Source organism: Euprymna scolopes, chromosome 9 (assembly GCF_053919585.1).
Source record: "Euprymna scolopes isolate OS-2025 chromosome 9, ASM5391958v1, whole genome shotgun sequence".
NCBI lineage: Eukaryota > Metazoa > Mollusca > Cephalopoda > Sepiida > Sepiolidae > Euprymna > Euprymna scolopes.
In genome coordinates this window covers 168,919,348-168,932,544 of record NC_136490.1, presented here as the reverse complement: position 1 = coordinate 168,932,544, position 13,197 = coordinate 168,919,348, and the positions used below count along the sequence as shown (strand labels likewise).

General features: G+C 52.5%; 4 non-coding genes and 1 pseudogene across 4 annotated transcripts; all 5 read left to right on the top strand.

Moving 5' to 3' along the window:
• Nucleotides 1-3,935: 3,935 nt before the first annotated feature.
• On the top strand, nucleotides 3,936-4,134 carry LOC145285193 (U2 spliceosomal RNA). Its single transcript, XR_013869001.1, has one exon. It is a non-coding gene; the product is annotated as a U2 spliceosomal RNA (small nuclear RNA).
• A 565-nt stretch (nucleotides 4,135-4,699) lies between these two features.
• Nucleotides 4,700-4,898, top strand: LOC145285192 (U2 spliceosomal RNA). Its single transcript, XR_013869000.1, has one exon. It is a non-coding gene; the product is annotated as a U2 spliceosomal RNA (small nuclear RNA).
• Nucleotides 4,899-5,463: 565 nt separating this feature from the next.
• Nucleotides 5,464-5,662, top strand: LOC145285191 (U2 spliceosomal RNA). Its single transcript, XR_013868999.1, has one exon. It is a non-coding gene; the product is annotated as a U2 spliceosomal RNA (small nuclear RNA).
• Nucleotides 5,663-6,227: 565 nt separating this feature from the next.
• Nucleotides 6,228-6,426, top strand: LOC145285190 (U2 spliceosomal RNA). Its single transcript, XR_013868998.1, has one exon. It is a non-coding gene; the product is annotated as a U2 spliceosomal RNA (small nuclear RNA).
• A 565-nt stretch (nucleotides 6,427-6,991) lies between these two features.
• LOC145285277 (U2 spliceosomal RNA) lies at nucleotides 6,992-7,197 on the top strand (annotated as a pseudogene).
• The last annotated feature ends 6,000 nt before the right edge of the window (nucleotides 7,198-13,197 follow it).

Below are 13,197 nucleotides of genomic sequence, written 5' to 3'. Positions count from 1 at the left end.
CCTCGTGCGATCTGGTCGACAGGTTCCGTCTGGATCACCCCGGGAGGGAGATGTGGACGTGGCATACTAGTGCGGCCTCCAGTCCAAGCACATACTTGGACAGGATGTTAATTAGAAGGGGCGACGTAGATTTTCTATCTTGTCCCACGTTCCACTGGTTAGGTCATTCGGACCACAAACTCGTGTTGGCCCGTTTGAAGTTAGGTAATAGGCCTAGGTTGGCTGGCTACTGGAAGATGAACGCCTCCTTGTTGGAGTCGGTCGACTTCCGGGAGCAGCTGACAACACTAATTCAGAGGGAGTTAGTGGGGGCGGTTACCGGGAGTAGATGGTGGGTTAATCTTAAGGTGACCATTAGGCATTTTTGTGTCCAATATAGCCAAAGCCTCGCTTTAACTAGGGCACGGACCAAAAAGCACCTAGAGGATAGATTGACCCGGGCGGTGGCAGGGGGGGATTCCCTAGATCTAGCACTAATTAAGGGGGACCTCAGTCGCTTGGCTAGCGAGCGATATGAAGGTCAAGTAGTTAGGGCTAGGTTAAATAGAGTCTCCAACGAAGCCGTGAACGTTGACGCTGTTGAGCGTGGGGCCGCTTTAAGACGCGGCTCGGATGGGTACATTCGGGAGGTGAAAAACCTGGAAGGACGTTCTCTCGTATCGACGCGGGAGATCTGCAATGGGTTTCGGCAACATTTGGAGGAGCGCTTCACCAAACTACCCAGACTCCGCGGCCAGGAGTTTGGCAGCTATTTAGCTGGCTCGCCCCGCCTTACTGCGGCCCGAGCGGCTAGTTGCGAGGGGGTGGTTACGGAGCGTGAGGTCATTACTGCGTTGAAGCAGGTTGGCCACAACAAATCTCCGGGGCTCGATGGTTTGCCCTACGAACTGTACTTGAGGCTGTCGCCCATGTTTGTGCCCCTTTTGACGGGCGTGTTTAACCACTGGTTTGCCCAGGATTCGATCCCGAGGCAGGTAACCAAAGGAGTGGTCACGCTTCTGAAGAAGGGAAACCAACATGGAGGGGGGAACCTAGATGATTATAGGCCCATAACTCTGCTTAACGCAGATTTTAAGATTTTGGCCCGTATTCTTGCGAACCGTCTGCAGGTCGTAATCGACGAGTTGGTCGAACCGGATCAGAATTACGCTGTGAAGGGTCGAACAATTCAAAACAATCTGCACTTGGTTCGCACGATAATAGAGGGATTAGAAGACGACACTGAAGCCGCGCTGATCAATTTAGATCAGTCCAAGGCGTTCGATAGGGTGGACCATGGGTTCCTGAGGGCTGTTGTGGAGGCCGCCGGCTTTGGTCCGGACTTCCGCAAGTGGATCTCCGCCCTGTATCGTGACCCCGCGGTGGTGGTGCAAGTCAACGGTAGGTTGTCGGAGTCCTTTGGGGTCTCCCGGTCGGTGCGGCAGGGCTGTCCGCTGTCGCCTCTGCTCTATGTCCTGGCGTTGGAGCCCTTCCTTCGCAAATTAAGGGACGAGGCGGCGAGACCAGTCCTACGCGGCATTGCTCTACCTGGCGGCCGAGTTGCCAGGGTGTCCGCGTACGCTGATGACGTCACCGTTTTCGCAGCCAGTCGTAACGACATCGAAGCGGTGATAGAGGCGATCGCTGAGTATGAAGTTGTCACAGGGGCCGTAATCAATCGCAGCAAGTCCGTCGGTCTGCGGTTGAGCGCCTGGACCGGGGTAAACTCGCTTCCAGGTGCGTTCGGCTGGACTGATGGCCCGGTTAAGATCCTCGGTGTGTGGTTCGGGCCGGATCTCCAGCTGGACAGAAATTGGTCGGAGGTACAGACGAAGGTCGAGTCCGCTGTCGGAACTTGGATTCGAAGGAGATTGTCCTTGAAGGGTCGTGCGGAAGCATGCGCCACTTACGTGTTTCCGTTGATCCTTTACCGGTTATCTGTTCTTCCCCTGCCTGCGGACCGCTGTAAGGCTTTAGAGCGACTCCTTTTCCGACTGCTCTGGAAGGGAGGAAAGCCGTATGTCCGTAGACAGGTCTGTACGCAGAAGCTTAGCGAGGGAGGCTTGGGGATGCCTGATCTGCGCAGCCATCAAAACGCAGAAAGACTGGCGTTCCTAAGTCGGACACTGATAGAGGAGGCACCCTGGGTACCAGCCGTGGAGCACGCTTTCCCACGGCTGTTAACCGACCCCGCCGCCGAAGGTCGCCGTCGACCAGCGGGGGAAGGGCGCTTCCTGACCGAATGCCGAGCCGCCCTTAGGGCATTGCCGGGGTCCAGTGACCTTGCACGGCCTAGGTGGAGGCTATATGAGGATTTAGTGGAGGGTACCGCAAACGACCCGCTGGTGGAGCGGCTACATCTGTCGAGGGGGGAAGTTCTCTCGCTTTGGAGTTGGGCGCCTGCCAGTAGCTACATAAATAATGCAGAGTTCTCGATAACGTGGAGGCTAGTCCGGGATGCGTTGCCTCTCTTCGACCGACTTGCCAGGGATTTTAGGGATCGCGAGTATTATTATCCCCCGTGCCCACGCTGCAACGATGAGAACGAGGACGAGACGCGTGAACACGCGTTCTTTCTTTGCAGCGGGGTACGGAGTCTCTGGAGGTATGTCGAAGGGGTAACGGCTCGCATCGACCCCGAGCGGTCGGTGCCACTTGATTTGGCGTACGTGGTTGACAATGTGGACCCGCCGTTTATCAGGGAGAAACGGGCGGTGTTTCTGGCGATACTGGCTGTAGCTAGATTAGTGACGTGGGTTACACGTCTGAACATTGTCTATGAGGGGCGATCTGTTTCCGATCAGGATCTGGTCCTTTATTTTAAGCACCAACTTAAAATAAAAATCAGATGTGATTGGAAAAGGTTGCCCCGCATCGACTTTGATAGGAGATGGGTGCACAACACTAGTTTGTGCATCCGACGAGGAGCTAGGTATGAGCTTGTGTTTCCACCCTAGTAGTATTCGTCTGGAGGTGCTGAAGTTTCGATTGTCGTGCACTCGGAACCCAGCCCCTCATATGTTAATACGGGGTTTACCCCGTAATCATGGGTAGAAGTAGGTTTGCTAGTTAGGCGGAGTAACCACCTAGAGTGGAAAGCATGTGCTTTATTTAGGGCCTAGACTAGGGTGAATGTGAGTTTGATCCTGTACCCGTTAGATCTTTGTTTTTTCGATAGATTGGCACTAGGAGAGCTTCCAAAGATGCCCAAAGTCCACCAGTTTTATTTTGTCCTCGGCCTGTTTTTACCCCTTATGTACATTATCTTGGAAGACGCCATCCATCCCTGTTAACCCCGACCCTAATTTATTTTTCTTACAAATCCCTAGTTCCTCCACTCCCCCCTAGGAAACGACCTGCTTGCTTTCACCCTTTCCCCCCGGGGGAAGTGGACCGGAAGACAGTGGGCGTTTCATACGACAGACCAGCCGTTAGGTAGGGAGGGTCCCCTTACTAACCCGCCCCCATAGGCATTTTATTAAGTTGTTTTCTTTTTCTTTCTTTTTGGGTGTATTTTAGTTTGCCCCCCTCCCCATCATCTCACCCCCATTAAATAAAAAAAAAAAAAAAAAAAAAAAAAAAAAAAAAAAAAAAAAAAAAAAAAAAAAAAATATACTTAAGTTTGTAAATATTATTTTGTTTTTTGTTTCTTGTAAATAAATGTTTTTCTTTTTCACAGTACGAATGTCGCCCGCCATCCCGATAAGCTGGGGAGCTGTCTATTTTAAGTAGGTCCTGGTAAGAATGTAGGCGGATGTGTTATGATAGAGTCTAGTATAGGGCCTTCTAAATAAAATACTTGCTTTTCAACGCAAGTTTAGCTAGCAGATTTAGCAAAGTCCCGTTTTCTTCCCCACCACCCCCCTTACTGGCCTTTGTGCCTAAGTTGTATCGGACCCCAAATGAGGGCTTGGTAGTAGATAATGCCAAGTCCGGGGCCGATACGACTAAATACCATCGCTTCTCGGCCTTTTGGCTAAGATCAAAGTGTAGTATCTGTTCTTATCAGCTTAATATCTGATAGGTCCCTCGCATGGAGGGATCACGATATTAAACTGATTTTTGGACCACGGTCAAGGGTTAGGAGCTTGCTCCCCCTTCTCCACGGGTTGGCCTGGTATTGCACTGCCTCCAGGAGTTTACAGCCCCGGTTTCTGACCCAGCGCCAGCTTGGGGACGAATCCAAAAAACGAAAACCCAAAAACAGACTTTAGCTTTATTTTTCATTTTTTTTTTTTTTTGTTTTTCTTTCTTCTTGGGTTTGTTTGGTTTTGTTTTGTTGTGGGTTTTTCATTGCTAATTAAGCAATTAATTGCTTCATTTTAATTGCCCCCCAAAAAACGAACGCCCCTTAAATTAAACAGACTTTAGTTTTCTTTCTTGTTTTGTTGGGGTTTATCTGTTTGTTTTTGTTATTGTTTTTGTTTTTGTTTTGTTTTTCCCCCTGTGCTAATGCATTCATTAAGCAATTAGTTGCTTCATTTCATTTGCCTCGTTGCCTGGGATGGTTAATTAGCTTGCGGGCCCTTTTTTTCGCTTTCATCCTGATTTACTCGCTTGGGGGCTCGCCCCTGCTGCTGGAGGACGACTCCACTTGGCCGCGCACCTGTCCGACTGTTCCACCTCGCTGCTGGGGGGTGCCTAGCAGCCCAGGAAGCACTGCCCGACGACGGTGGCCCCAGTTGAGGGTCGTCTGGCGACCGCGGCCCCTAGGGGCCGCATCGCTTCTCGGCCTTTTGGCTAAGATCAAAGTGTAGTATCTGTTCTTATCAGCTTAATATCTGATAGGTCCCTCGCATGGAGGGATCACGATATTAAACTGATTTTTGGACCACGGTCAAGGGTTAGGAGCTTGCTCCCCCTTCTCCACGGGTTGGCCTGGTATTGCACTGCCTCCAGGAGTTTACAGCCCCGGTTTCTGACCCAGCGCCAGCTTGGGGACGAATCCAAAAAACGAAAACCCAAAAACAGACTTTAGCTTTATTTTTCATTTTTTTTTTTTTTTGTTTTTCTTTCTTCTTGGGTTTGTTTGGTTTTGTTTTGTTGTGGGTTTTTCATTGCTAATTAAGCAATTAATTGCTTCATTTTAATTGCCCCCCAAAAAACGAACGCCCCTTAAATTAAACAGACTTTAGTTTTCTTTCTTGTTTTGTTGGGGTTTATCTGTTTGTTTTTGTTATTGTTTTTGTTTTTGTTTTGTTTTTCCCCCTGTGCTAATGCATTCATTAAGCAATTAGTTGCTTCATTTCATTTGCCTCGTTGCCTGGGATGGTTAATTAGCTTGCGGGCCCTTTTTTTCGCTTTCATCCTGATTTACTCGCTTGGGGGCTCGCCCCTGCTGCTGGAGGACGACTCCACTTGGCCGCGCACCTGTCCGACTGTTCCACCTCGCTGCTGGGGGGTGCCTAGCAGCCCAGGAAGCACTGCCCGACGACGGTGGCCCCAGTTGAGGGTCGTCTGGCGACCGCGGCCCCTAGGGGCCGCATCGCTTCTCGGCCTTTTGGCTAAGATCAAAGTGTAGTATCTGTTCTTATCAGCTTAATATCTGATAGGTCCCTCGCATGGAGGGATCACGATATTAAACTGATTTTTGGACCACGGTCAAGGGTTAGGAGCTTGCTCCCCCTTCTCCACGGGTTGGCCTGGTATTGCACTGCCTCCAGGAGTTTACAGCCCCGGTTTCTGACCCAGCGCCAGCTTGGGGACGAATCCAAAAAACGAAAACCCAAAAACAGACTTTAGCTTTATTTTTCATTTTTTTTTTTTTTTGTTTTTCTTTCTTCTTGGGTTTGTTTGGTTTTGTTTTGTTGTGGGTTTTTCATTGCTAATTAAGCAATTAATTGCTTCATTTTAATTGCCCCCCAAAAAACGAACGCCCCTTAAATTAAACAGACTTTAGTTTTCTTTCTTGTTTTGTTGGGGTTTATCTGTTTGTTTTTGTTATTGTTTTTGTTTTTGTTTTGTTTTTCCCCCTGTGCTAATGCATTCATTAAGCAATTAGTTGCTTCATTTCATTTGCCTCGTTGCCTGGGATGGTTAATTAGCTTGCGGGCCCTTTTTTTCGCTTTCATCCTGATTTACTCGCTTGGGGGCTCGCCCCTGCTGCTGGAGGACGACTCCACTTGGCCGCGCACCTGTCCGACTGTTCCACCTCGCTGCTGGGGGGTGCCTAGCAGCCCAGGAAGCACTGCCCGACGACGGTGGCCCCAGTTGAGGGTCGTCTGGCGACCGCGGCCCCTAGGGGCCGCATCGCTTCTCGGCCTTTTGGCTAAGATCAAAGTGTAGTATCTGTTCTTATCAGCTTAATATCTGATAGGTCCCTCGCATGGAGGGATCACGATATTAAACTGATTTTTGGACCACGGTCAAGGGTTAGGAGCTTGCTCCCCCTTCTCCACGGGTTGGCCTGGTATTGCACTGCCTCCAGGAGTTTACAGCCCCGGTTTCTGACCCAGCGCCAGCTTGGGGACGAATCCAAAAAACGAAAACCCAAAAACAGACTTTAGCTTTATTTTTCATTTTTTTTTTTTTTTGTTTTTCTTTCTTCTTGGGTTTGTTTGGTTTTGTTTTGTTGTGGGTTTTTCATTGCTAATTAAGCAATTAATTGCTTCATTTTAATTGCCCCCCAAAAAACGAACGCCCCTTAAATTAAACAGACTTTAGTTTTCTTTCTTGTTTTGTTGGGGTTTATCTGTTTGTTTTTGTTATTGTTTTTGTTTTTGTTTTGTTTTTCCCCCTGTGCTAATGCATTCATTAAGCAATTAGTTGCTTCATTTCATTTGCCTCGTTGCCTGGGATGGTTAATTAGCTTGCGGGCCCTTTTTTTCGCTTTCATCCTGATTTACTCGCTTGGGGGCTCGCCCCTGCTGCTGGAGGACGACTCCACTTGGCCGCGCACCTGTCCGACTGTTCCACCTCGCTGCTGGGGGGTGCCTAGCAGCCCAGGAAGCACTGCCCGACGACGGTGGCCCCAGTTGAGGGTCGTCTGGCGACCGCGGCCCCTAGGGGCCGCATCGCTTCTCGGCCTTTTGGTCAAGATCAAAGTGTAGTATCTGTTCTCAGTGCTTACTGCGGTCTGCCTTAAAGCCGAGTTGAGAGCTCTTAAGCTATTAGCTTAGAGTCTTTTTGCTTGTCTCTTGCAAGGACCAGCCCCTTTCTTGGGGATTTGGACCCGCAAAGACTTGTTTTTGTTTCTTGTTATATGTTATTGCCCATCCTGGGCAACTATTAACTGTTTTTTCTTTCTTTGTTACAGATAGTCCGGGGTCCAGCTAGCACTTAAGCAGCCGGCAGGGCCAAGGGAAACCGACGTGCCTTTTTAGGCGAAGGTCCCCTTGGTTTCCGAATCGGCGGGTGTCTAGCCGGGCCTTGGGCCACCAAATAGATGGAGCAGGCCTCTGCTCCTGCCACCTTGGGGGACGCCCCAGGTGTAGCTATCGTGAAGGGTCCGGGGGGTGCCGTCCCGCAAGGCACCCCCAGTTCGAGAAGGGTTTCCGGGGTCGCTGCCCCAGAGTTGGCCGGATCGCGAGAGGGGGTCGCCACCCCCAGTAGGGTCGAGGCAGGTACGAGAGCGGGGGCCGCTACCCCCAGTGAGGTCGTGTCGGGTGTTGCCGCCCCAAAAGGCAGCACCAATCGGATGTCCGGAGCGAGAGCGGGGGTCGCCACCCCCAGTAGCGTTGAGTTGGGTGTCGCCACCCCGAAAGGTGACACAAATGCCCGTTTTATCCGAGAGCGGGTGGAGAAGAAGGCAAAGAAGTGGTGGGTCCTTGAGGAGGAAAAACCCAGAGTCCCTCTGACTAGGTCCCAGTCCGCCAGGGTTAGTCCTAGCAAAGTAGAGATAGTAGGACTTAGGAGGAGTAAGTCGGAAGATGTAATCGTGGTTGATGGGTGCTCCCCCGGGGGGACGGTGTCCGGTGACGAGACACCAACTAGCCTATTCGAGTGGCCAGCCCTCACAATGAGCGATTGCTCCCCAATCCCTCCTGGACAGGATAAAACAGCAGGAACGGTAGCAGCAGCAGCAGCAGCAGTGGAGGCCAGTATGACCAAAGCGGCGGATAACTGTGCGTGGGGTCGGAGAAAGGTGACCCAGAAGACCCCAGGCTACTACCAGGGACTGTTGCAGGAGAGATTCAAAGACTTCATAAGTGGAAATAAGCTAATGGTGGTGCCCGGAGCTCTGGAGGACATCAAACTCCGCACGGTTTCTCTAGTAACCCTTGACGCCAATGGAAAGGGACTCGTCGGCGTGCCGCTAGAGAAGATGTGCGACGCAATAGGAGAGCTCCGGATACCCGCACAGTACCTGGTTCGTAAATACCACGCTACGTGGGATCTCCTCCTGCCATCAAAGGAGGAAGCAGAGAAGTTAGCAGGAGGAGACCTCACGTGGAAGAACTTAAGGCTCCGCCCCGAGTATCTATCAAAGAGGAGAGCAGGAGTAACAGTGCTCGGGGTGCCCTGCTTTATAACTGCCGACCAGATAGGTGCCACCTTGGCCCAGTTTGGAGAGGTCGAGGAAGTCAACCCAACAAAAGGACCTCGAAATATCCAAACTGGGTCATATAAAATTCATATGAAGGTGGACCGGAAAAATTTTCACTTAATACCGGCGCAGCTAACTTGTGAGGGCTGGCAGATGGCCGTCATCGTCGAGGGGAGGAGGCCATACTGTTGGCAGTGCACCAAACCAGGACACGTGGCCCGATTCTGCCCTCAACGAAAAGACCAACAACCATCGGGCACGAAGGAGGTACCGCAGATTGTTCCAGCAGCGGAGGGCAAAAAGCAGACAGAGGAGGAAGGCGGAACTTGGAGCAAGGTCGTCGCCAAGAGGGGCAAGAAGAAGGAAGGAGGAGCCCCTGTAGAAACAACAAGAGCACCGGCGGCGACCACGAAAAGAAAGTTGCGAATGAGCTCCTCAGGATCGGAAGGGGAGGAAGGAGAGGCTGCTGGAAAACACAGCGAGAAGAGGGAGAGGAAAGAAGCTCCAAAAGAATCTCCCAAGAAGTCTCCCCCAGTGCAAGAAGCCATGGAAGAAATCAATACTGAGCCTCCAACATCAGTCGCCCCAGAGGACGCTCAGCCCACCCCACCCCTGTTTAACACCCCGGAGCCAGAGGTGATAGCTCCAGTTGTGGAAGAAGAAGGAAAAGAAGACCAGGAGAAGGCGGCCCCCAGGAAGGAAAAAACCCGAAAGTGTCCATTCTGGCCGGGGGTCCGCCTCTGCGAGGTGGATGAGTCAGTAGGAGACCTGAGCGGGACGCAGCGAAAACACCTGCGCATCCTGGAGAGTCTAAAGATGGTGGAGGGGAAGGACATCTCCGATCCCAGGAACTTCCCAGACGCTCCACAAATAATCACATTCGTCAGGCCCAACAGGGGTGGGCGAGCTAAAGCCCTCTGGAGAATGTTGGAAGAGGGGAAGACGGCATTCCCGGGGTTGAAACTTATAGACGGGGAGCACCCATCCTTAGAGCAGGTCGAGAAGCGATGTGAGGGGAGGGTCCCTGTTTACGTTCACCCCTCATTTTATAGGGCCATTAAGTTGACGTTCCCTCTGGACGTGGGAGGTCTGGCCAAAGACGGGCGGCTTACGCCTGTCCTGCTCACAGGCAGTCTTGGACAGACTTTCGACGTCCTCTCCCCCGAGGATTTCAGACCCTTGATTGACGAATACTATTAGTTAGGGAAACATGGCGGCAAGCTTAAACCTAGCTAGTTTGAATGCGAGGGGCATGAGGTCTCGAAGCAAGGCTTCTCGCGTGCTGAGGGACCTCATGGCCCTTGAGGTAGACATAGCTGCAATTCAGGAGACCCACTTTGTTGGGGCTGGGGACTGTGGTGTGCTGGTGAACGACTTTGACGTTTATTCAGCATATGGCAGTCTCCAGAGCCGGGGGGTTTCTGTGCTAGTAAGTCGCACCCTATCTGCGACGGTTACACTTGTTCATGCGGACGCTCATGGGAGGCTGGTCGTGGTTGATGTTGCCGTTAGCAGCGGCGCGTTCCGGATCATGGCAGTTTACGCGCCCAACATCCAAACCGAGAGGGTTTCCTTTTTTCGGCGGGTGGAGGGGTTTCTCTCTTCGGGTCCGGAGCGGGTAGTTTTAATGGGGGACTGGAATGCCATCCTGGACCCCAATTTAGATAAGGTCGGGGGGCCTAGCGGGCAGGGCAGGTGTGATAGCAGCCTGTCTGACCTGATGGCCTCGTGCGATCTGGTCGACAGGTTCCGTCTGGATCACCCCGGGAGGGAGATGTGGACGTGGCATACTAGTGCGGCCTCCAGTCCAAGTACATACTTGGACAGGATGTTAATTAGAAGGGGCGACGTAGATTTTCTATCTTGTCCCACGTTCCACTGGTTAGGTCATTCGGACCACAAACTCGTGTTGGCCCGTTTGAAGTTAGGTAATAGGCCTAGGTTGGCTGGCTACTGGAAGATGAACGCCTCCTTGTTGGAGTCGGTCGACTTCCGGGAGCAGCTGACAACACTAATTCAGAGGGAGTTAGTGGGGGCGGTTACCGGGAGTAGATGGTGGGTTAATCTTAAGGTGACCATTAGGCATTTTTGTGTCCAATATAGCCAAAGCCTCGCTTTAACTAGGGCACGGACCAAAAAGCACCTAGAGGATAGATTGACCCGGGCGGTGGCAGGGGGGGATTCCCTAGATCTAGCACTAATTAAGGGGGACCTCAGTCGCTTGGCTAGCGAGCGATATGAAGGTCAAGTAGTTAGGGCTAGGTTAAATAGAGTCTCCAACGAAGCCGTGAACGTTGACGCTGTTGAGCGTGGGGCCGCTTTAAGACGCGGCTCGGATGGGTACATTCGGGAGGTGAAAAACCTGGAAGGACGTTCTCTCGTATCGACGCGGGAGATCTGCAATGGGTTTCGGCAACATTTGGAGGAGCGCTTCACCAAACTACCCAGACTCCGCGGCCAGGAGTTTGGCAGCTATTTAGCTGGCTCGCCCCGCCTTACTGCGGCCCGAGCGGCTAGTTGCGAGGGGGTGGTTACGGAGCGTGAGGTCATTACTGCGTTGAAGCAGGTTGGCCACAACAAATCTCCGGGGCTCGATGGTTTGCCCTACGAACTGTACTTGAGGCTGTCGCCCATGTTTGTGCCCCTTTTGACGGGCGTGTTTAACCACTGGTTTGCCCAGGACTCGATCCCGAGGCAGGTAACCAAAGGAGTGGTCACGCTTCTGAAGAAGGGAAACCAACATGGAGGGGGGAACCTAGATGATTATAGGCCCATAACTCTGCTTAACGCAGATTTTAAGATTTTGGCCCGTATTCTTGCGAACCGTCTGCAGGTCGTTATCGACGAGTTGGTCGAACCGGATCAGAATTACGCTGTGAAGGGTCGAACAATTCAAAACAATCTGCACTTGGTTCGCACGATAATAGAGGGATTAGAAGACGACACTGAAGCCGCGCTGATCAATTTAGATCAGTCCAAGGCGTTCGATAGGGTGGACCATGGGTTCCTGAGGGCTGTTGTGGAGGCCGCCGGCTTTGGTCCGGACTTCCGCAAGTGGATCTCCGCCCTGTATCGTGACCCCGCGGTGGTGGTGCAAGTCAACGGTAGGTTGTCGGAGTCCTTTGGGGTCTCCCGGTCGGTGCGGCAGGGCTGTCCGCTGTCGCCTCTGCTCTATGTCCTGGCGTTGGAGCCCTTCCTTCGCAAATTAAGGGACGAGGCGGCGAGACCAGTCCTACGCGGCATTGCTCTACCTGGCGGCCGAGTTGCCAGGGTGTCCGCGTACGCTGATGACGTCACCGTTTTCGCAGCCAGTCGTAACGACATCGAAGCGGTGATAGAGGCGATCGCTGAGTATGAAGTTGTCACAGGGGCCGTAATCAATCGCAGCAAGTCCGTCGGTCTGCGGTTGAGCGCCTGGACCGGGGTAAACTCGCTTCCAGGTGCGTTCGGCTGGACTGATGGCCCGGTTAAGATCCTCGGTGTGTGGTTCGGGCCGGATCTCCAGCTGGACAGAAATTGGTCGGAGGTACAGACGAAGGTCGAGTCCGCTGTCGGAACTTGGATTCGAAGGAGATTGTCCTTGAAGGGTCGTGCGGAGGCATGCGCCACTTACGTGTTTCCGCTGATCCTTTACCGGTTATCTGTTCTTCCCCTGCCTGCGGACCGCTGTAAGGCTTTAGAGCGACTCCTTTTCCGACTGCTCTGGAAGGGAGGAAAGCCGTATGTCCGTAGACAGGTCTGTACGCAGAAGCTTAGCGAGGGAGGCTTGGGGATGCCTGATCTGCGCAGCCATCAAAACGCAGAAAGACTGGCGTTCCTAAGTCGGACACTGATAGAGGAGGCACCCTGGGTACCAGCCGTGGAGCACGCTTTCCCACGGCTGTTAACCGACCCCGCCGCCGAAGGTCGCCGTCGACCAGCGGGGGAAGGGCGCTTCCTGACCGAATGCCGAGCCGCCCTTAGGGCATTGCCGGGGTCCAGTGACCTTGCACGGCCTAGGTGGAGGCTATATGAGGATTTAGTGGAGGGTACCGCAAACGACCCGCTGGTGGAGCGGCTACATCTGTCGAGGGGGGAAGTTCTCTCGCTTTGGAGTTGGGCGCCTGCCAGTAGCTACATAAATAATGCAGAGTTCTCGATAACGTGGAGGCTAGTCCGGGATGCGTTGCCTCTCTTCGACCGACTTGCCAGGGATTTTAGGGATCGCGAGTATTATTATCCCCCGTGCCCACGCTGCAACGATGAGAACGAGGACGAGACGCGTGAACACGCGTTCTTTCTTTGCAGCGGGGTACGGAGTCTCTGGAGGTATGTCGAAGGGGTAACGGCTCGCATCGACCCCGAGCGGTCGGTGCCACTTGATTTGGCGTACGTGGTTGACAATGTGGACCCGCCGTTTATCAGGGAGAAACGGGCGGTGTTTCTGGCGATACTGGCTGTAGCTAGATTAGTGACGTGGGTTACACGTCTGAACATTGTCTATGAGGGGCGATCTGTTTCCGATCAGGATCTGGTCCTTTATTTTAAGCACCAACTTAAAATAAAAATCAGATGTGATTGGAAAAGGTTGCCCCGCATCGACTTTGATAGGAGATGGGTGCACAACACTAGTTTGTGCATCCGACGAGGAGCTAGGTATGAGCTTGTGTTTCCACCCTAGTAGTATTCGTCTGGAGGTGCTGAAGTTTCGATTGTCGTGCACTCGGAACCCAGCCCCTCATATGTTAATACGG